The 23,432-nt window shown below is 46.3% G+C and overlaps 1 protein-coding gene across 5 annotated transcripts in view; it reads left to right on the top strand.

Moving 5' to 3' along the window:
• The first annotated feature begins 791 nt into the window (after positions 1-791).
• LOC125293208 (nuclear receptor coactivator 3-like) overlaps positions 792-23,432 on the top strand; it is a 70,429-nt gene continuing 47,788 nt past the window's right edge. The window contains exon 1 of one of the 5 annotated variants that reach the window (XM_048240958.1): positions 792-869. The gene's annotated coding sequence lies outside the window, so the exon portion shown is untranslated. Of the gene's footprint in view, positions 870-1,030; positions 1,051-21,228; positions 21,257-21,798; positions 21,894-23,432 lie in introns of those variants that run through there. The other 4 variants (XM_048240962.1, XM_048240961.1, XM_048240959.1 and 1 more) reach the window with 4 other exon arrangements.

Here is a 23,432-nt window from a genome sequence, read left to right as displayed (position 1 = left end):
TAGTTTCTCCCAGTTAGGGAAGGAAAATCCAAGGCCCATGTTAAAAAAAAAGTTCCCTTTAATAGAGTAAATTCATGAGGCTGTAGATTTATGCGCATCCATGACAGAAGTTATCAATTCAAAGATGAAATAGCTCCATTAAGCTATCAAAATAGCCATTGTTGTTATTATTATTATTCTACTGTTATTATTATTATTGTTATTTTTATTATTAGTAGTAGTATTATTATTAGTATTATTAATTATTATTATTATGTTACCTGTTGCTATTTAGGCTAGGTACTGCATGTTATTAGCCTATAGTCAGTCTGAGAGCCTAAAATAGAAAGAGAAATTAAAAGAGAACTATTCCAATGGAAAATTTCGAGAGATATGAACGTTCTTCCTTAACGAGCTAAATAAAAGAAAAAATGACACTTTAATTATTTCTATTGATACGTGTCGATATAGGACTGCTAGATTTTATACCAAACAAGTCTATAATGACCCTTTATAGCCTAGGCCTATTAGGCTACAAATATTTTGCGCCTAGCTCATTGTTTGCTTTCAGGGTGCTTCTCAGGTTAACTATAAATAAATACTGTGGCATGTCTCATATCACCACTGCCAGCCGTCTACATTGGAGTTCATTCTTTGCTTTTTAAGCATACATGTACTTGTAGTCTGGAGTACGGAGGGCCAGCACCAATTGGATTCAGAGAATACTGTTACGGACTACTTTACCCACAAATCCCATCGTCGGCAACAAGCTGGCTGATTTCGCTTTGGGAGTGTTTCCCATTTAAACAAACACTGTGCGGAAGATGGCGGAGAGTTAATAGTGGAGGAAAAAAAGAAAATTGTGTGCTCGCAGGGATACGTTTAAATTGGTAAGTTTGCTGCTCCCCTTGTTTTGCTAGTGTCTGACCTTAGCGCATCTCTGTCGGTGCACAACGTTATTGTGCCCGGCTTGATATGACGAAAATTCTCAGACTTCGTCCACCACAGATGTTCGCGTAGACTCCGAACCGCAACACAACCTAGTGCCGTGCATGCTGGTTTATTTTGAGGGTAAGAATGCATCATATATTCTGAATGACTGTTTCTGAAACGAGGCTGAATATACAGCACAAGTTAAACACTATCGACTGAAAAACGATGTTTGTAGGAAATGAGAGTGATAGCCGTCTATTACACTGTGATATCTTATTCGATTAGCCTGAATTAAAACGTAAGCGAGTGAAGTTTGTGGGAAGAGCAAAGAAACTATTTGCATCACGAAATGTGCTTATTATTATAAACGAATGATCTGCACGGTAGTGTAAAGGCAGATAGCCTACTTAAAATACATGTCCTCCTTCTACTTTATGTGGCAGCAGAGTTAAGGTTAGGATTTCAGATAGCTCCCCTGTCTGAGAAGGCTTTATGTGAAGGCGACTTGTATAACAGTAGGACAGTGTCTGAACAGCATTATAGGCTGCATTAGCTATTTGTCATGTAAAGGTGAGTTTGATAGCCTCAAATTAAAGACAGTCTTACTATTTTCGCAAATGTCCGTTGGTGTGCTGGAACAATCATGCGGAAACAAATGTGCTGGCTTACATTTCGATTTGTCTTGGTAGGCTATGAAACTTACTTCGCCGTGGTTAGGCATGCATGCACAGAGCTGCAGGATAGAGTTGGTGCATTAAGTTATGTGTCCTATCATGCCATCGCCGTCTTCATAGCGTGATCTCTACAGATGATTATAAATGAATATTTCTCCGTAATTTTCGATCTGCCAGATTCACGATATCTATCATTGGGGTCGTGTGGGAGTGGAAGGAGGGGTGTCGAGTCACTGTAGGCTACACCACCCGGGCACGACCCCGTGAATATAGCCTCTAGGAGGCTACTCCACTGACAGTAGCCTACCAGAATCACCCAATTGTAGAGTTATCGTAAAGTTATCTTTATTCTAGAAAACGGCACGTTTTCCTTACAAAACGCCAAGCACATTACACCAACGAAAGTTCAGTCACTTTCACAATTTTCTTTTTAACCTAGCTTACTCCATGAATAGACTGTAGTAGTCCTGTGAGCGACATTTAAACTAAGGGGGCGGGAGCGGTAGGAAGGAACCGAGCGTTATGGAAACAGGTTCAGCGTACTCTCAGAAGCAAAACGGCTTCGCTTGTCAGAAAAGGACCACCTACTGTAGTGTAGCTTTATGTACAGAAAGTGACAGTCTCCAAAACCGAAAGCATTTTTTTCGCATGTTACATGCAGCCTACCCACAAATGTAGCCTACATCTGAGTCTTAGTGTTAAGATGTTATAAGATGTTCTTCCGTAGGCCTACTCAATGCACTTTAGTCGATCAGGATGTTATTCAAACATTCTTCAGCAGTCACTAGCTAATGTTGATTACCCAGCTGTCCTATTTTAGTATTTGGGCAACATTTTGCCTGGTAACCTTGTAATTATTTGATCAAGTGAATCCCCAGTCATCAAAGTTAAGGACACCATACTTATGGAAATGATTTATGACCGGTTCATAATTTATTTTCCCCTCTAGTAGAAGCTAGCTACATTGGCACAGGATGTGGCACACATCGACTGTGCCAGTCAGGATAGGAGATGGCCCTGCATGCTGGCCAGGAAAGGTCAATACTATGGGATTAGTATGAGTCACAAGTCCAGGCTCTGAAGAGAGTGGCATCAGGTGACTCTCCTGCCTCCTTTGTCTTAACAGGTTTACCTGGCCGTTCTATAGGCTACTTCATATGAGGTACTGGCCAGAGGTTAGGGATTGAAGGATAGACATGTGTGTGATGTAAATAAAATGTAAAGAGAAACATGGAGAAGGAGACTCAAACCTCTTTAGACAGGAGGGAGGGGCAGATGCAGGCAGTGATCTCTCTGTTGTTGCCTAGCTATATCCTGTGCACAGCTGATATAGGCCATGTTGTTAGGGTGGCGGCCAGCCAGGTGAGTCCTTATCATTAAGCCACGTGCCACTGCTGACCAAATCTTATCCACCTGTGGAGCGATGCCACTTTGATGGCTCTTTTAAAGCTTTATATGCCAGCAATTTAGGTGTAGACTGCGCTGGAGCACACCGCCCAGGTAAGGCCTCGCCTCCTGTGCCGTCTTTTACTCTTCCGTGTACATCGAGCAACTGAGGGTACCGCTACACTCTCAGTAAAATCTGACTGCTGCCTTAACTACAGGTTTACAGTATGGATGTCTCTTTCTACTTTGACCCCACTCACTGTCGGTCTTCCGGACATTGTAAACGTGCTGGCGTGGAAACATGCAGTGCCAGGTTGGCAATATTTGTTTGGAAGACCAATGTCTTATCAGTTCCAGGGGCACTGTCCTTGGGCTTGGCTAGTTGTTTATTCGGAGCGTCTCACGTGTTTTCCGTACGTGTGTCTCTCAAGCCAGCACACGTCACTGACTCATTTCATGTTGAGTGATAAAAATGCACTTTGCGCTATTAGTAGGAAAAGTGATTTTGTGCAGTGTGGAACAAAAGAAGTTGAGCAAGATGCAGTCTTTCTCTCATGTCTGTGTGTCACGTGTGTGTGTGTGTTTTGATTTTTTTTGAAGGATGGGGTGGTGAGGCAGTGTAAGAACATGATATGTGTGTGTCGGCAAAAGAGAGGAAGTGTGTGTTGGGCGGAACAAGCGTGGCAGTCAAACCTACAGATTTACAGCTGTGTGTGTCTCCCTCTCCCCTCTCCAAGTGCCGACACTCAATTAACGTGGCTTTTGGCCCCCTTTTCTCTCTCTTCTGCGCCTGCCTGCCCCTTTTGCTTGTCCCGGTAGTGCCGAGGGCTCCTAAATCGTGCGGGAGCAGGGTGGTCAGACAGCGTCATGCTGCCAGGGGCCTGTGGCCTGCGCTGTAGGGAACACCAGGATGAATGACTGAGGGTGTGTGTGTGTGTGGGGGGTTGGTTGCTGTGGTGACAGTGATGCATCACGACTGTCACAAGCTAAGCGGCGGTAGAGGACTGTGAGCTGCTTTGAGGATGGGGGCGGGAGGTGGTTGCCGACTGGGTCAGGATGAGTGGGTCGACTGGGGTAGAGCTGGAGGGGTAGGGTTTAGCGAAGCACCATAGCAGGCGCCTCTGGCTGAGGTGAGTGAGTGAGTGAGTGTGTGAGCGAGAGGGAGAGAAATTCACAGGGACTGGGTCTGGATAAAGCTGCATACAGCAGGAATGTTTTTTGTTGGTATGCCTGTTGGTTTTTTCCTTCTTTTTTCCCCAACTGCCCTTCCCTCCACTCCCCTGCCCACACTTTGCTCTCTTGTGCCTCTGTCGGTTGCCTCTCGATTCTTTAGTGCATCTCATGTTCCTGTTGTCTCTCCACACTGTGCTCCCCCCCCCCATGTTTATTTATTCTAACCTTAATATATTCAGGCTGGTCTCTGAAGAGTGGTTTCGGTCATATATAGAAGGAAAGTATGGTGTGTGACTGTTGTGCCTCCCCATTGAACTCCTGATAGATGAGAACAGGAACCCTATCCAGCCCCATCCCTTTTTCAGGCCAAGGAGGGGTGGGAGGCTATGGACCATGTGCACCGAGAGCTTCTCAGTGTGTCCGTGCATATTGAAGATGAATTAATCTTTCAACGTCACATTGGTTTCACATCGGAGGAGGAGCGGCAGAGAAAGAATTCATTCTTTAGGCCTCCCTCTTCCTCTTCTTCTCCTCCTCCTTTGTCCTCTTTCTCCTCCTCCCTCTTTGAGTCTCCTGGTGACTAGTAGGGAAAAGTTGGCTGCCTGTCACTCGGACCAGGTTCACCGCTGTCTAGTCCAGAGGTTCTCAACCTTTTTTGGGCTAAGGCACACCAAAGATCAAACCAAAACGCCAAGGCCAGCTTATGGTTACTGATTGTAAAATATGTCACACACATTGTTCTAGGCAATAACAGGAGTGTTCATTCTCATTCCCATATGTTTCTCTATACAGTGTGTTCATGAGCTGAGACCGCAGTGATGGAGCTTTCTAATCAATAAGCTGTGTCATTGATGCATTTAAAAATAGTTCTATAGCCTATTTCATGAACCTGTATAAAAGCACATTACAGTAGGTTCCACCAAATTCCACGGCACATCTCACTTTGCTTCACGCACACCGGTTGAGAACCACTGGTCTAGACTCTCTCACAGGCAATAAACAAGCCATCCTGCATTTGTTATTGTGGACCCTTGGTGAAGTGAGGAAAAAAAAAAAATCTATGCTACTTTACTGATGCTTAGTCATGCTGACTCGTCCCATCATTTTGTTTGAAAACGTTGTGTAGAGATGGAGCAAAGCACATGTTGCAGAACGGCATATTAGGGGGGGGGGGGGAGCAATGTTTTTTTCTTCTGTATGAATTGACTTGTTGAGGCAAGAAAATGTCCCTGCTAGCTGTTGTGCTTTTGTGTACTTGAAATGGCCTCTTGTGATAAAGAAAACGAGTTAGCCTGGCAGAGAGAGAGAGAGAGAGAGAGAGAGAGAGAGAGAGAGAGAGAGAAGAAAAAAAGAGGGGGAAAAATGGTTGCACTGCCCTATGGCTACTGCAAGTTCTTTTTATCAGGCTCTTCCATCTCTGTCAGAACTTTGTTTCTTCTTAATTTTGTCATTGATGTTGGAATGAATGGCATCCCCCTGCAAGGGATTGTGGGGTGGGTGCCTAAGAAACAAGAGATAGAGGAACTGATAGAGGGAAGATCGAAAGGGCTGTACCTCGACTCAACTCCAAAGGAAGTGGGGTCTCCACTGTTGTGATGGCTTGGCTCCAGGCTTCTCAAATAGGAATTTGTGGAGAGTGGCTTACTGCACGTTCTGCAGTTACCTCACCCTTTCTTTCCACTTCTGTTCTTCTGTTATTGTCCTCAATGTTTATCTATCTCTGTCTTCTTTTGGCTATTCTTGTCTATCTGTCTCTCTGTTTTTCTCGTTCTGTCCACTGATTCTGTCTCTCACTCTCACTCACTCACTCACTCTTTCTTTCTTTCTCTCTCTATGTGTTTACCCTCGGTGCCTCCACTCACTGACTTCTGTTGATGGCATAAACACCACTGGCAGCCCCTGAGTGATTGAGTAGTGATCCAGTGGGCAGAAAGAGGTAAACTAAACCTAACAGGTTTTAAGTGCTAACCAAGAGGCTCTGGCAAAGCCTTCCAGAGAAATTGTGTTGTGTTGAGTGAGGCCAGAGGAAGAGTTCGGTGTGAGAGAGAATGAAAGTGTCAGGATGAGAGTTCAAGAGGGGTGGAAATGTCATGCCATGCTCTCTCTCTCTCTCTCTTTCTACCTCTCCACCCACTCTTTCTTTTTGTTTGTGCCTTGCTGTGTGTGTGAAAACTAGAGGGAGGGTGATGCTCTCACACACAGGCATCGAGCTACTGTAGCCATCCGACTGAACCCCCCCACCCCCACCCCCCAATCCCCTCCTAAACTCCTCCACCAAGAATGGTTTCCAGATGGGCCACACAGTAAATTCATTTAGTGACATCCTGCCTAGACTTGGCAGCCTCTCGTCCAAGTTTAGGTAATTTGTGAAGTCTATATAATTGATGGAGTGATTCTGGCACTGTTAAAGATGTGTACTTTTTGGGCTTTCTTCCTCCGTCAATACACTCTGTAGAAAGTCTCGCTTAACCAACTGTCAGGTTGTAACTTGTCACAGTGACACTACAGCTCAGCTATTGGGGTGGGGTGGGGTGGGGGTAGCGGATTGTGAGCCGATTTCAGCTTGTATCTTTGGCAGTGCTTCGGTTTGTGAGCAGGATATTAAAATGGTTATTTTCATGCAGCTCTGTATCCTCAGTCATGTGTCATCCTCCTGCTCTGCAACCTCTATTGTGAATAAAAAATGGAGAGGTAGAAGAAGGTGATGAAGAAGAAGTGGAAGAGGAGAAAGAGAGGATATAATTTGTTGTTGTTATTAACGTGGCAGCTCTTGCTACAAATGATAGGAGTGTGGATGTTGCATCCAGCTGTTACTGGTTGTGAGAAGCGCCGTTGCCGTGGCAACACAGTCCCGCACGCTGCCTGGCTCTCAAGGTCGTTTCATTCCTGTAACACGCTGAAACTGTTCCATGCTCCCTCCGCTAGTGCACACATAGAAACACGGACAGGCACAGCACACACACACACACTCACCTCTCGCTCGCTCTCTCTCTCTCTCTCTCTCTCTCATGTATATAGACAGGAAGGAAGAGGGAGAGGGAGAAGGGGCGTGTGGCAAAGAGGACACACTTCAAAGTGATGACCAGCCCTCAAGCATTTCATCAGGGTTTTGTCCAGAGAATATGAATCGCAGCATGCACCCCCACACACACACACAATCCCCCCGCCCCTTTCACAATTAGGAAACAAACAAAAGGAACCTATGGCCTTCAGAGCCCACAGGTTCTTATGCTAGCTAATAAAATATTTAACCGGTTCGAGGGAGAAACGAATCCCTGCTAGCACAGAGATAGGTGTGTGTTTGTTTTGGTATGAAGTTTGTGATGGAGGAGGGGGTACCAGACAGCCTGCCTGTTGTACACCAGGGAAGCAGCCGCAGATCTTCTCACTCTCTTCCTTTGTTTACTTGTTTATTTATTTATTTGTGTGTTTTCCTTTGTGCCTCCACTCTCCTAACCCGCCTTTTCACTCCAGAGAGAGGAGGAAGTGTGCATCACATAGCCTAATCTTCCTCCACATCCTCCTCTTCCTCCTCTTTTTTTGCACTTTGGATTGGTCATACTTACAAACAAACAAACGGAGTAAAAGAAGACTTCAGTCGGGCCACTCATTTGTGTGTGTGTGTGTGTGTGTGTGTGATGGTGTGCCCATGTGTGGTTTGTTAATGGTGTCACCGCCTCCTGTGCAGCCCCTGGGGACGTCACGGTTTCCTGTCAGTTTCTCGTCTGTGTGTGGGGGAGTTTATAAAGTTGCACCCAAGTGAGCTAAATATGTGTCTTGCGTGTATGCCCCCCCCCCTGCCTCTGTGTGCATGTTTGTGAGTGTGTATTTTGAGGGGCTGTATGTTTGTGAGAAAAGGCTCTCTGTGCCATCATAAGCTGGGGTGTGTGTGTATTTATTTGAGAGGAGAGGGTAACTGTGTGTTTTCATGCCTTTTTCCATTGTAAAAGAGAAGGAGAGCCTCATGTAGGGTCTTTAAGAGCACTCCCCTCCACAAGCGCAGGCCTTCTTTCTTTCTTTCTTTCTTTCTTTCTTTCTCTCTCTCTCTCTCTCTCTCTCTCTCTCTCTCTCTCACTCTCCTCCAAACGGACTGGATTGGCGGTAAATGTTAACAGATGCAGCCTGACAGGCAATTGGCCTCAACTCTGTCTGAACCTTGCTGCTGTTGTATGACCACCTTGCCCCCTCCCCAGCATATTCCCCCCACCCACTTCAGACACACACAGACAAACATATACACACACACACACACACACACACACACACACACACACACACACACACACTCCCCTCCTCTTGTTACTCTGTGGTCTGTGTTGTCTAGTTGTACCGATCAGACTGAGGACCCCACTGCTCTGCTCGACTCGACTCGACTCTGTTGGTTTTAGTTGTCCACCCGTGCGTGACCCTCTCCGGGTGACTTTGGGGGGGAAGCGTTGCATGAGTTGGTCTCTGGATTTGCTTCCTGTTATCATAGTGACGCCACTCTCCTCTTGCCAAACCTACACGCTCAATATTCGCGTTAGAAAATGCAGTGGTTGGGTCATGGCCATAGCCTTTGGCTGCGCAAAGCACCATGAGAGGGGGTTCAGTATGGCTGTGCATGTGGCTATTCTCTCAATTCTAACTTGTGGCTTGTGAACACTATGGAATGTTTTGTTTTGTCATGGAGAGACCAGCGAGACCTCTTGGAGGGCTAAAGATGTGATTTTGGTCACCTGGAATCTGTACGGTGGAGAAGGTGAATGTAAAACTTTGGCAAAGGCTTTCAGGTTTGGTGCAGTGAAACTGATGAGGTGTTGGGTATGACTCTCCTTAGACGGACCATGCTGGCCGTGGTTCAGGCTCGGAGTCTCGGCCTTCAGGTACACAAGGCAGAGAATTCACCGTTGTGTACCACCAGTGTCACCTTCTCCCCATTAAGACAATGGAGAAAGTGCAAAATCCTTCCATTCTCAGCCAAATGATAGCACCTGAAGCAAAAAATACTGCCTTGCTCAATACAGATGTTTGGGGGGGGGGGGATAAGAACGGGTGTGGGGTCAAAGTGGTCAGTCATTGGCAGTGCCCAGTGGTGGAGTGAGGTCACGCTTGCTCCTGCTGTAAAGCACAGTCCGGTTGAATCAGGTTATTTTCAAATTACTCGCTCCCCTTAGTAATTTAGTCAAGTAATTGAAAGATTTAAACCCTGAAGCGGCAGACTCTTGATTCATGGTTCAACTCAACCCAGTTAGTGTTTGAACACTTTGCCCACCCTTACCCTTGGCTGCTGCACATTTTGTCAGATCTGTTGATGGATTGGCATGAAAAACAGTTTCAGCTTGCGTCAACCAGTGATCACTTTGAAGGCCTTTAGAGAAGATTGTGCAGTCATGTTATTAGTACACTCAGGTTGACCTCAATGATGGCATATCTGTCAGTAAATACAGTGACAGCCATTTTTGTTACCTAACTTTTACAAGACTTTACTTTTAATATCGCAGCATCTCAGAAAAAGGTTCTCTTTACAAGTGTTTTAATTGCAGTAACTCACACACTTATACACAGACACAGTGACACACAAACAAGCCATGTGTTTTATTTCCTTTTTGCTGTGGGTTTTGCTCTCAGGCAGACAACTGTAGGTCCAGCAGGCATCACCGTTCTGTGAGTAGCACATTAGGGTGCTGCAGTGCAGCCCATCCCTGTCCAGCACTGCACTCAGTTGCTCCGAGCAGCCCACCATCAGCACTGGCCAAGGATTGCGGCATATTATTATGATGGGATGTCCCTTTCTATGTTTCTCGTGCTCCCTTACCTGTTTAACATCCCTCGAATATTCCTAGTCCTCTGCCCATCCATCTCTCTCTCTCTCTCTCTCTCTCTCTCTCTCTCTCTCTCTCTCTTTCAGACCTACGTGTAAGTCCGCATATTCTGCACTACTCCCCTCCTAGTATTTCTGACTTTATGTAAATGAGTTTGTGTCTGAACGAAGCGGAGAACATGCAGAGATTCTGTTCATGTGCGTGTTCAACCTGGTCAACTACATGGAGATTCTGTTCATGTGCGTGTTCAACCTGGTCAACTACATGGAGATTCTGTTCATGTGCGTGTTCAACCTGGTCAACTACATGGAGATTCTGTTCATGTGCGTGTTCAACCTGGTCAACTACATGGAGATTCTGTTCGTAATGCGTGTTCAACCTGGTCAACTACATGGAGATTCTGTTCGTAATGTGTGTTCAACCTGGTCAACTACATGGAGATTCTGTTCATGTCGTGTTCAACCTGGTCAACTACATGGAGATTCTGTTCGTAATGTGTTCAACCTGGTCAACTACATGGAGATTCTGTTCATGTGCGTGTTCAACCTGGTCAACTACATGGAGATTCTGTTCATGTGCGTGTTCAACCTGGTCAACTACATGGAGATTCTGTTCATGTGCGTGTTCAACCACGCATCGGTGTGGTTCATAATGTCAGCATGTTATCATCATATCTGAATCACTTCTAGGGTCAGACCTCCGTTTGACAAAGCTCCGCATACTACGGAGGACGTGTCTAAAAGTAGCCACTGTCTCCCTCTCTCACTACTTACCTGTTTAACATCCCTCTAAAACCCCTAGTCCTTTGCCTATCCACCTCTCACTCACTCACAAATTCACACACTCTCCAGTGGGCACCTTGTTGGAAAAGAAGGTAGGTTTTCTCTTCTCTTCTCTCTCTCTCTCTCTCTCTCTCTCTCTCTCTCTGCATGTCCCACGGCGCCACACGTCACCAGGGCTGAGGTGAGATTAACCCAGAGTAATCACACACTCCCCCAGCGCTATAAATAGAGAACTTTCCTGGGGCTGGCAGCGCGTTGGACACAAGTCTGAAAGAAAACAACAACAACAGGAAAATAAAAAAAGGACACAAGTTCGATCAATAATTCAAGCAAGGGGCTCCACTTCAGGTGTGTTCTGAACTTTTGGACTGTACCTGAAAGAGGCCTGGCACGAGCAAGCTCTACCCAAGCGGCAGCGCTGGGCCTATGCACAGGGTCTGTAGAGGGAGCCTCTTTGGGTAGTGAGGAGAGGTCAATTTGTAGTGCACAGGATAATCTGAGGCCAACTGAGATTGTCTGGCCTACATTGTTGATGGCTAGCATATATCAGCAGGGCTGTATAGTCCAGTCCAATCTACACTACATTAGGCTGTACACTTGACTGATAAGAGGAACAACTTTTTTGTAGATCTATGTCTTGGGAAAACACCTGTCATGGTGGGGGCTAAACCGCCCGTTGTGGAACTACCCGCAAGTAATTATAAATGGAGTAGTTCCTCCTGTTAGCAGATTAGAGGTGTGTGGCCTGCCTGAATGTGTGGCCTGCCTCACATTGAATACATACAATTTGAGGAAGTGCATATGGGTACACATGATCAACATCATTCATAGGCAAGATTACAACAGACTTTTTCTTGAGGCGCCGCCAGCTTCTTGAGTAGTGTGTGTGCGTGTGTGCAGCCATTCACTGCTTGTGACTCCAACCCAGCCATTACAGCTCTCCGTTCTTCCAAACTGTTACATGGCCCTTGTGTTTGGTCATTGTCGCAGTTGTCACAGTAACATTGCAGGTCATCTGCACGGGGGGGGGTTATGGCCAAAGGAAATTGAGCTGTGGTGGTGGAGGGCCACTCTCCCCCCTACTTTGTTTGTTGGGTGTTTAGATGGACAGAAAGTAACCCCCCCACCCCAGTCACAAGCCAACCCCATTTATATTTATATAGAGTATATCTCTGCATTTATCCCAATCCGTGAAACGCACACAGTGTACACACAGTGAGGTGAAGCACACACTAATCCCGGCGCAGTGAGCTGCCTGCATCAACAGCGGCGCTTGGGGAGCAGTGAGGGGTTAGGTGCCTTGCTCAAGGGCACTTCAGCCGTGCCTACTGGTCGGGGTTCGAACCGGCAACCCTCCGGTTACAAGTCCAAAGCGCTAACCAGTAGGCCACGGCTGCCCGCCACTTGGTGAGGTGATTAAACACACACACACGCACACGCACACGCTTCCTGTTTGGATTGTTATCCTCAGCTAGAATAAAAGGACATTTGGGCAATTTATGACCAAGACATCCTCTGCGCGGCCTTCCAAGGCGGCAGCCTCTAAATGGGTGCAGATGCCTCCCTCTGCTGCCTTGCTGTTTAGCGTAGGGCCTGTGAGTTGGCCTTGCTGTTTAGCGTAGGGCCTGTGAGTGGGCCGTGTCTGTGGAGCTGTTTGCTGTTGCACTTGCTCATTAGCGTGGTCATGCACTTGGGCCTGTGCAGATAATTCAATCACTCTGCACTTGTTCTTTAAACTTGCTCGCCATCTGTTGCTGCCATCAAAGGCCTCCATGTGGCTTTGTTGTTTGGCTAGCTGCGCTCAATTTTTTTTTGTCATTTTGTTTGTTTGCATTTCTCTTCCTGTTTTCTTTTTAATAAAATGCTTCGTCACGTGTGCCGAACAACATCTGAAAACAACAACAATAACAACAACAACGGCTAATATAAAAACAACAATTAAAAACAAAGAACAGGGTGTTGGTTGGAAGCCCCGCTGAGGCTCCGGCCCTGTTCGCTTTTGTTGGGAGCGGCCCGGGCCCGTGAGCGAGCTTGCGAGCGCGTTAAATAGTTTAAGCCTTATTCTCGCTGACGGAACAAAGCCGACGAGCTGACTGGTGGGGTAAGTGACACGATGGCGCTAATTTTCCACCAGCGTTCCATGCTGTAATCTGGTCGCTGGCAGAGAACAGTGGAAAGGAGGAGGTGATGGAGGAGGAGGAGGAGGAGGTGGTGGTGGAGGAGGAGGAGAGGAGAGGTGGGGGCACAGTGTTGGACGGCAGGGTCAGAAAGCGGGAAGGTGGGACAAAAGAGGTGGGGTGGTGGGGGAGGGTGTGATGAGTGAGAGAGAGAGAGAGAACAAAAGAGGGGTAAAAAGGGGTAAAGGGGGGTGATGCAGTTGACATTGTTAAAATTGAACTGTTCTTCACCAGGCAATTAACTTTGTAACCTAAGCCCTTATTGAAACCGGACTCTGTGGAGTTAAAAGCCCTCCAGTACCAACACGCCGCCCACCCCTCACTGAGCTGAGGTGCTAAAGAGCCCAAGACTTTGATGATTGGAGGAAGGGGTGTCTGTGAAGGGCACTTAGGGCCTGTCCACACGGAGACGCTTTTTAGGTTAAACGCAGAGGTTTTGCTTCGTCTTGGCCGAGCATCCAAACGAATCCTGTAAACGCACTGCCCGAAACCGCACTTTTTTGAAACCTGGACTTGGACTTGCACTTATAGTATTGCCTAACAATACTAGTTTTCATACATGACATTACCTACGATTACACCCAGAAGATAAATATCACAACTGAAAGCTGCGCGAGCCGCCATAGCTTATGACTTGGTGGACTGAACACTGTTTTTCCCGGGTGTTTTTATGCATTCTAGCTACGGTCAGTGACGCGAGAGAACTTAAGTTATTAGGAAAGTGCGGTGTAAGTTTAGGCTACATTAATTTGTGCGTAGTGCCAGTGTTATTCATTTATTTTACATGTCTTACAACATATATACATGCATTCACAGTCGAGTGAAATCAGATATTAGCATACAAAGACGCTTAGAACTCACGTTAAGCCGATGGTAGCACACTGAATGCAAATGTGCGATTTGATGCAGGCAAAAGTATTCACTGTTACTAACGAAGGTTTTATAGCAATATTATAAATGTGGCGACAGAATAGCCTAGAACTTGAGTAAGCCTTGCGTTTAGTAGCCTAATTGCGGTGATGGCCAAAACTAATGTGAATCATGGACTATCCTACAACCAAAGAAAGTAAAGGTGATTAGTAGGCCTACCTGCGTTAGCCAAATAAAGGACGGGACTGCACCCTTCACAAACCGTAAAATAAAGTTTATTAATTTTACAGTTGACTACAGTTGACAGTTCACCATCAGTCTACACAAACAATTCTGGTTTCCTTGCACTAGCCATTTTGTCGTAGCCTATTCTGTCTGTTGTAAAGCGCAAGTTTTGGTCAATTTCTGTAAAGAAACAGTGCCACCTATAGGCCTGGGGTATGAAGTAACGTGTTGAGTCGTGTTGAGATGGATCCGTTTGGACGCAAATATTCTTGATACGGTTCCAGGGAAGACGGAGGAAAAAAAGATCGGTTTGGTACGTGTGGACTAGGCCTAAATGCAGCTCACTAATTCAAACTATTCTTTTCCTGGATTGTAATGGTTTGTGATCCACTGTACTGGTGTGTGGGCAGTTGCTTGACAAGTCCTTGTAGGTTAAATGTTTTGTTTTTATACTTGAACAATTCCAGTTGCAGGGTGAACTTTCTTGACAAAACATCAACGTCGTTAAAACTTGGAATAAAGTCTTGCTAACTTCGCTTTAGTAGCTCATCGCAAAAGCAGTCAAGTTGTTTCCTCCAATCTGGCGCCTGTGTGGAAATGGCAGAACCCTCAGTGGAATGATGGGCTTTGGACAGGAAATGATCTCATCACATTCTGGAACTTTTGGGGTCTCCCGAGAGCGGCAGCAGGGTGTTGAGGGGGGCAACCTTCTCTCTCTCTTTGAATGAGGGGCACTTCTTGGTGACCCCACCACCACTTCCCTCTCATGGAAAAGCTGCACCACACCCTGCATTCCTTTACACACACACACACACACACACACACACAAACTCTCTCACACACACACACAAACTCTCTCACACACACACAAACTCTCACACACACACACACACACAAACTTGCACACACACACACACACACAAACTCTCACACACACACACCACAAACACTCACTCACCAACCACATGGAGCCTCAACCAAAGGGCAACTGACGGTGTTCTCTCCTTGAATTAGATGTGGTGACAAAGGCCTTTATCCAGTATTGATTAGAACTCTACAATCATATGTAGGTCATAAGTATTTTGTCCAGCATTCTTGTTATGGACTACCTGATTGACATGATTGTTTTGTGTGACGTATAGCCTAATCTAAGTCCTTGATAGTGCAGCCTCGTGTCTTGTGTGTTCAGTCCAAGGCGCATCATGGCCCATGCACACACTGATGTGTGATGTGATTGTTTGGATGCTCTGGGTTAACAATTAACTTGGCTGTCAATGGCCAAGGCTGAGTTTGTAAGGCTCCAAGGAGGGGGTCTGTTTTGTTGTTGAATTCACCCCATAGCATGGGAGGCCGGTCCATTGTAAAACCTCTGGTCATTGAGCTTGGCTTGGGGTACGGGGAGGCAAGGTCAGGAATTTGGGGATTTGTGTAAACGAGAGTAAGTGGTCAGAGGACGGGACGAGCCATGTAGGAGACCACTGTCAGCAGGTGAAGAGTACATCAAAGCTAAAGAGAGACTGGAGGCGGAGAGAAAAAATGTGTGTGTGTGTGTGTGTGTGTGTGTGTGTGTGTGGGAGAGGAGGAGAAGTGAAGAGAAAGGTCACAGTGAATGTGTCGTGAGAAAAGAACAGTGACATGCCATAAGCCTGGTGTAGGTGAGCATCCTCCCCATCACCATCACTCTGCCAGGTCACCATCACATGGTATCGGCATGACTAACCCCCCCCCCACACACACCCCCACCCACCCACACACACACACACCAAATATAGATGTTCACAGGAGCTTGTGTTTGTGTGTGGGGATTTTTTAAAAAAGAGAACATGCAAACAAATGAATGAAAGCCGTGCGGATCCCTAGGGGAGCACTGTGAGCTGTAATTAAATATCCAAATCTTTAGATAAGGAGGGGTGGAGAGGAACCAACCGACCAACCCACCCACTCACCCACTCTCTCTCTCTGTGTCTCTCTCCTGCCTGCCCGCCCGCGTCTCCTCTCCCTGCCCCCTCCCATCCCCTCCCCTCATAGCCATCCCATCCACGCGAGGCTGGATACCGTGGAAACCCCGGCTGGCTGGCGTGCCCAGGCTGTGCAGTAGTGCTGTGGCTGCTGGCTTCTTTCTAATCGATGATTAATCATTCACAACCCCCACCCTTAGCCAGTGCTCACCGTACTGACAGCTCTCTGTCTCTAGCCTGTGTGCAGATAACGTGTGTGTGTGTGTGTGTGTGTGTGTGTGTGTGTGTGTGTGTGTTGACTGGATGTCATTAGCCAGTGTGCATATTTCATAGAGGAAACATGTAAGCAGGATGGGTGTGCATCGTGCTGCTCCACTCCACTCCTGGGGATTGCTGCTCAGATGCAAAGACCTCCCTCCTGCAAATTAGCCAATTACTCCACATATAGGAGGCCAGAAAGCAAGCCCTCTTGTAGATGAACAACCGTTTCCTTTTTTTGTGCCAAACTCTTTCTCTCCCCAAACTCCCTTTTAAATTCAAGCAACTGAAACAATAGCAACCACTTGGAGTGTGTAATGGAGAAGGGAAATAGATAGGGAGGGAGAGAGAGAGATTGAGAGGGAGGAAAAAAGAAAGGGAATGAAAAGGAGAGGAGTATTTTAGAAGAGGCAAAGCTGGAGTAGAGGACGCGCAGAATTTCCCACTGTTTGAGTGGGTTAAAGTTCGCCAGCAGCCCATGCTGCATTCTGATTGGCTGAGGAAAGGTGAAATTAAAACCACGGTAAACTTTTGACCCCATGCGAGGAAGGAGGAGCAGAGCAGAAACGCCCATCGCTTTCTCTCACACACACACACACACACACGCTCGCTCGCTTTCTCCCTCACGCGCACGTTCGCTCGTGCTCTTCATTGCTCGCTCGCTTGCTCGCTCGCTTGCTTGCTCTCTTCCTCACTCCCTCGCTTGCTTGTTCTCTCTCTCTCTCCCCTGTTCTCTCGCTCTCCCCTGTTCTCTGTCTCTCCCCTGTTCTCTGTCTCTCCCCTGTTCTCTCTCCTTCTGTCTGTCGTCCTCTCTGTCTTTCTGTCTTGCGCATGCTCTCTCCGTCTCTGTCTCTCTTTTTACTCTGCTGAATGCGTGTGACACGGCATGCAGACAGACGAGAGAGAGAGAGAGCAGGAGAGGGAGATCAGGAGAGCCAGCACGAGAGAGAGAGGAGAGGGAAAAGGGGAGGGGTGCCAGCTTCTAAGCAGGAGCAGGGGTGGGAGGGGAAACGAGAGAAAAGAGAGAGAGGAGAGGGGGAGGGAGAGAGAGAGAGAGAAGAGAGAGAGAGAGAGAGATATATATATATATATATATATATATATATATATATATATATATATATATATATATATATATATATATATATATATATATATATATATATATATATATATATATATATATATATATATATATATATATATATATATATATATATATATATATATATAGGGCGATATATATATATATATATATATATATATATTATATATATATAGGGCAGGTCGGGTCCTCCTCCAAAACCATGGCCTTTAAACGGCAACAAAGTGTAGGGAGGGAGGGAGGAGAGTGGGAGGGAGGAATATTTTTAATATTTTCTTTTTTTTTGTTCCTCTAATGTTGCCTTTCATTACTGATCAAACGGTTCGGGGGGTCTGGAGTCTGCCTCCTCTAACAAGAGTTAACTCCTCTGTTAACTAGGAGGGTCGCCCCTCCCCTCTTTCTCTCTCCCTCTCACCTCTCTCCTCTCTCTCTCTCCTCTCTCTCTCTCTCTCTCTCTCTCTCTCTCTCTCTCTTCGCCTGGCTTTGATTGCAGACCCAGGAAGCTGAGCGGAGGGGTACTTTATTGTCTGCTGTTGGCGTCTCTTGTCTCGGCTGTGCTAATTGTTTTGGAGGCGTTGGTTTCTCCTCCTCCTGTGGATGGAGAGGCTCCTGAGCTGCACATGAAAGGCTCCCCGTTTGCATAATATTACGCCACTCCGAAGCCAGACGGCTCTATTAACTACTCACCGACGCTCTGCACTGCACTGCTCGCCGTCAACTATCTGTCGCAGATGACTGCTCTGTGTGTGTGTTTTGTGTGTATTAATGTGATTGATCTAATCCCTTTTTGTTGGGGGAGGAATTATCCCATACGAGTGGAAAATTGTTTTAATGGTGCATATTGTTCCTAGTTCCTAGTCGTGGATAGAATCAAAACTGGAGACAGGAGGAGGAGGAGGAGGAGAGTGAGGGACTCTGGAGGTGTATCTGCCGCGAGGAGGATGGAAAGATCTGAGAGTGAGGGATGCAGGGAGAGAGATGTGGAGGTGTATCTGTTTTTGAGTGGGGGTGGGATGGCAGTGTGGTGACCCTGAGACAGGCTTTGTGCTGTGGCGAGAGAGAGTGTGTGTGTGTGTGTGTGTGTGTGTGTGGAAAAAGAGAGAGAAAGTGAGGGTATACACACAATTTTTCATGTTACGGTTTCCTGTAATGCTGTCAATGTTCTAGTTGTTATGCTGTTTTAATTGTGCTTTGGCAACACTGTACTTACTTACAGTCATGCTAATAAAGCAACCAGAGAGAGAGAGAGAGAGAGAGAGAGAGAACAAGTGATGATTGGAGGCGCCAAGGAAGACAGGCAAGGAGAAGAAGAGAGAGGGGGGGGGCGAGAGGGGGAAATGAAAGGAGTGAGAGGGAGGGTGAAATGGGGAGGTTGAAGGACAGAGAAATGCTGAAATGAGGACTACGAGGGAAGGAGAGGAGAGGGGAAAGGAGATGTAATCCCACCAATATTTCTCCCTCTGTTTTTTTCTCTCTTCATCCATCTCCTCTTCACCCTCCTCTCTCTCTCTCTCTCTCTCTCCCTCCCCTCTCTCCTCTCTCTCTCTCTCTCTCTCTCTCTCGCTCTCTCTTTTTTGTTCCACGTTCACCTTTCCCTCCTTCCCTGCCCTCTCCCTCATACTGTTTCTCTCACCTTTCCCACACTTTCTCTTCTACTCTCCATCTCTCTCTCTCTCTCTCTCTCTCTTTCTCTCTCTCTCTGCTGCCCTCCCCTCTTCTCCCTCCATCCCTCCCTCTCGGTCCTTCTCTCCCCCCCTCTTTCTCTTGCCTCCCATCCTCGCTGTGTGGCTCTCAGTAGGCACCATATGGCTGCATAATGTATGGATTTCGCATCGCCTCTCTCTCTCTCTCTCTCTCTCTCTCTCTCTCTCTCCTGTCAAACATTTCTCCTCTCCAATCCAATCAGCTGGCCCTTAGGAGACGGCCCATTAGATAAGGAGCGTATAGCCCCGCTGCTGAGCCTTGATGGCCTCACACACAGATTGATAGGGTACAAACAGAGATGTTACTGAGGACGCTTGACCCTGTCTGTGTCCGTCTCTGTTTCTGTCTCTCTCTCTCTCTCTCTCTCTCTCTCTCTCTCTCTCTCTCTCTCTCTCTCTCTCTCTCTTCTCTTCGCTCTGTTGCTTCTCTTGCCCTGCCGTCCTTTTGGTTTCAAATATTTAACGTTGTTATTTATTTGTATTGTGTTAAGTTTTTTTTCTGTCTCTCTCTCTCTCTCTCTCTCTCTCCCCTTCTTTTTCTTCTCTGTTTCTTCTTCTCTGTCTCCTACTAGCCTGGTATTTGCCAATAGATTGTTAATATGTGGTTGGGTTGAGGAGAGGGAGAGAGGGAGACAGAGAGAGGCAGGGAGGGAGGGAGGGAGAGAGAGACAGAGAGAGGGAGAGAGAGAAAGAGATGAGGGGCAAACAACATGTGATGCCTGAAAAAGAGAAGGCTGTATGTGGGTGTCTGTGTGTGTTTTCTTTTTGTTAACCTCTTTTCTTTGTTGTGGTCCCTTTTGGTTGTATAGGTGTGCCTGCTTATGTGCCTGCTTTTGTGTGTGTGTGTGTGTGTGTATGAATGTTTGTTTGTTTGTGTGTGTGCGCGCATGTTGCCATGCAGTTTGCTGTCGCCGCTGTGTGAGCCTTTTGTGTGTGGGAATGATGGATGATGGGCAGGGAGTAAATGTGATTTGGATGCTCCACCAGGAGTTTGTTTGTGTGTGTGTGTGTGTGTGAGAGAGAGAGCAGGCTCGTGGGTATGTGTGTATGTTCAAGCACGCATGCGTGCTCATATATGTGTGCTCTATGGTTCTGTAGGGTTTTTTTCTCTCTCTCTCCCTCTCTGTCTCTCTGTGTGTGTGTGTGTGTGTTGCATGATGGATGTTCTGTTTGTGTAAGGGGCTGATTTGAATACTTCATTTCTCTGATGTAGTTTGAAAGTATACCTTGATGTTTGTTTGGTGTGTGTGTGTGTGTGTGTGTTTTTTTTGTGCATTTGTGTGTTTTGCTAGTCTCTGCTCTTCTTTGGACAGTCAAATCTTAAAATATGCATTTCTTTATTCAGTTTTTTCTCTTCTCTTTCCCTCTACTCTGCAGTTTTTCCTTTGACTTGCATTGAAAAAAACAACAGAATAGCGTTGCTTCATGAATCTCAGAAGAAGGTGATTCTGCTCTGACTGTCGCCAGGGAAAAAGGAGTGGGGAGTGGGAGGGAGGGAGGGAGCGAGGGATGTGGGGAGTGCATGCTATCTCTCCCTTTGCTTTCTTTTCCTGTCCATCAGTTACTTACTTTCTTTCTTTCTTTCTTTCTTTCTTTCTTTTTTTCTTTCTTTCTCTTTTCTTTCTTTCTCCCTCTTGATCAGTGACCTTTCTTTCTTTCTCCCTCTCTTTCTCCCTCTCTTTCTTCCTTTCTCCCTCTCCTTTTCCTTCCTCTATCTGTCTTTTGGTCTTTGTTTTTTTCCTTCTACCTCTCTCCTTTTCCTCTTTCACTCATTCTCTCTTTCAATCACATCCACCTCTCCTTTTCCCTCCATCTTCCTCCAGCTAGCGCACTTTGCACAGCGGTCCTGATCTGCATACGTCCCTCATATGTCCCTGAATATACAGGCCTGTCCAGCTGAAGGGCTTTCGCACTCAAATGAACACTTTGAGCTGAACAACCGGAGCAATAACAGCGACAATGGCGACTACAACTCCAGCTAGCCCACCACCCCGAGCGATCCTAACGAATCACAACTGCAGACACTAACAGTAACAGTAATAACACTTGTAAGACTAACTGCAATGACATTGATAACACTAATGTCAATAGCAGTGCTAGCTTTGCCAGAGTGTCCTGACAGTCGATGGTTCACATGGGGAAATGGCCATGTGCTTGGATGGTGGCATTGTGTCAGGACAATTGACCACTCAAATCACCAGTGTTACCTGTGACAACAGCACACTTCTGGTATGTGTTTCACTTAATCTTTCAGGTCCTTGGTCAGTTTCTGGTGTGTTCTTTCTTTCTTTTCTTTCTTTCTTTCTTTTCTTTCTTTCTTTCTTTCTTTTTTCTTTCTTTGTCTCCTCTCTTTTTCTCTCATGTTTGTTTCTCTCCATGCTCCCAGCTTCCTGTTTGCGCGTCTGTCATATCCAAAACATATTTTGTCTCCTTCTCTCTCTCTCTCTCTCTCTCTCTCTCTCTCTCTCTCTCTCTCTCTCTCTCTCTCTCTCTCTCTCTCTCTCTCTCTCTCTCTCTCTCTCACACTCTAGGAGTGTAAGCCGCTCTGACACAGATGCACCCAGCTCCCCGTCACCTCCCAAATCCATCCATCTCACGCTCACTCTGTCCCTCTCCCTCATTCTCTCCATCTCAATATCCTCTCTCTGTCTCTCTCTCCCTCTCTCTCTCTCTGTCTCTCTCATCTGTGTTCTCTCCATCTCCTATTATCTTTGTCTCTCTTAATCTGTGTCAGCGTGTGAGTAGCTCTTCTCTATCCTTATTGACTCTGCGACACATTACCCAGAGAATGATGGTCGTCATTAAAAACAGCACCTTGTGGTGGGACAGCACCTAACGGGGCACCTTCAGACTGACCATATGGCAGGTATCATTCACGCCCTGTTGTTTTGGAACAGTGATGAAATGCACAGAGAAAGGATGTGAAACAAAAAAAAAAATGAAAAAAAAGATGGAGGGAGGGAGGGTGCCTGTGCCAGGCCACTGGTGCAGATTGGAGGCAGATGCGAAGTCACACTGAAGGACGGTCCCTGAGACTGGCTAGGCACCGAGGAGAGAGAGACACACACACACACACACACACACTCTCTCTCACACACACGCGCACACACACACACACACACACCCCATGTCAGATAATACTCACAACACAGCAGCAGTAGCAACAGCAGCACACTGATGTCTTTTCTCTCCGACTGGCCTTTTGTTAACACGGCGAAGTATAATTCAGAAATCCATGGCTTGTTGGGGGCAGAGGCATAGATGGTTGTTTTTTATGTTTTGTAGTTTGCTTATACGCATTTTGTAATGGGTAACATTTTAGACACCATCATTTGAATGTTGCTGTTGACATTTTTGTGGAACTGCTACAGTCACCATAGTTTTTTTAGATTATATCAATTTGTCCATGCCCATCTCAGTCTGACTTTTTAGCTGTGTAATTATGATGTTTGTTCCCACCGGGTTTTAACATTTTTGCGAAAGAATGCCAAGCCAAAGCCACTGCATAGTGGCCCATATTAAAACATGCCTATGCTTTTGAAACTCATAAATGATTCAGCCCATGTTTATGTTTGCTCCCAATAGCATTGGCTAAAAACATGGCTATGTCAGTTTAGCTTAACCCACATTTGCACCATACCTTCGAGCACAGTTTTCTGCTTACCACTTGGAGAGCTTGACTTCGATGGTGGTTCACTGGGAGTTCTGGGAATTATTCAGTGTGATTTCAAGTCTCCAGGTCCAGACCCCACCCCAAGCCCAATGTTGTATCTTGGCAGAAGGGTTCTAGATAGGAAGCGTTTGAGCCCTTGATATTTACAGTGAGGACTATTTTAAGGGCAGCCATGGCCTACTGGTTAAACCGGACTTGTAACCGAGGGGTTGCGGTTCAAGCCCGACCAGTAGGTAGGCTGGCTGAAGTGCCCTTGAGCAAGGCACCTAACCCCTCACTGCTCCCTGAGCCGCTGTTGATGCAGGCAGCTCACTGCATGAGGGATTAGTGTGTGTGTGCTTCACCCTCACTGTGTCTTCACTGTGTGCTGAGTGTGTTTCACTAATTCACAGATTGGGATAAATACAGAGACCAGATTTCCCTCACGGGATAAAAAGAGGATATATACTTATTTGTGGCAGATTGTTTACTTTTTACACAAACTGGCTTATGAGTTCAGTTCAGTTTGGCTGCAACGGAGTAGACAGCCAATTAAGGAGAAAAAAATTGGAAGAAGTGTTGTGTGCCAGATAGCGGTGATGAATTGTTGAAGTTGTATCAGGAACAGAAAAACGAGGAAAAAAATGAGCAGGTGGTGTGTGCCCAGATACTTTTATTCAGGATTATATTCAACTGAGTGTGTCAGCTTTGTAAATGATCTGGCAAGAGTCATCAGCTGTTTTTTGTTTTGTT

Source organism: Alosa alosa, chromosome 4 (assembly GCF_017589495.1).
Source record: "Alosa alosa isolate M-15738 ecotype Scorff River chromosome 4, AALO_Geno_1.1, whole genome shotgun sequence".
Lineage (NCBI taxonomy): Eukaryota > Metazoa > Chordata > Actinopteri > Clupeiformes > Clupeidae > Alosa > Alosa alosa.
This window is presented reverse-complemented; position numbering and strand designations above follow the sequence as displayed.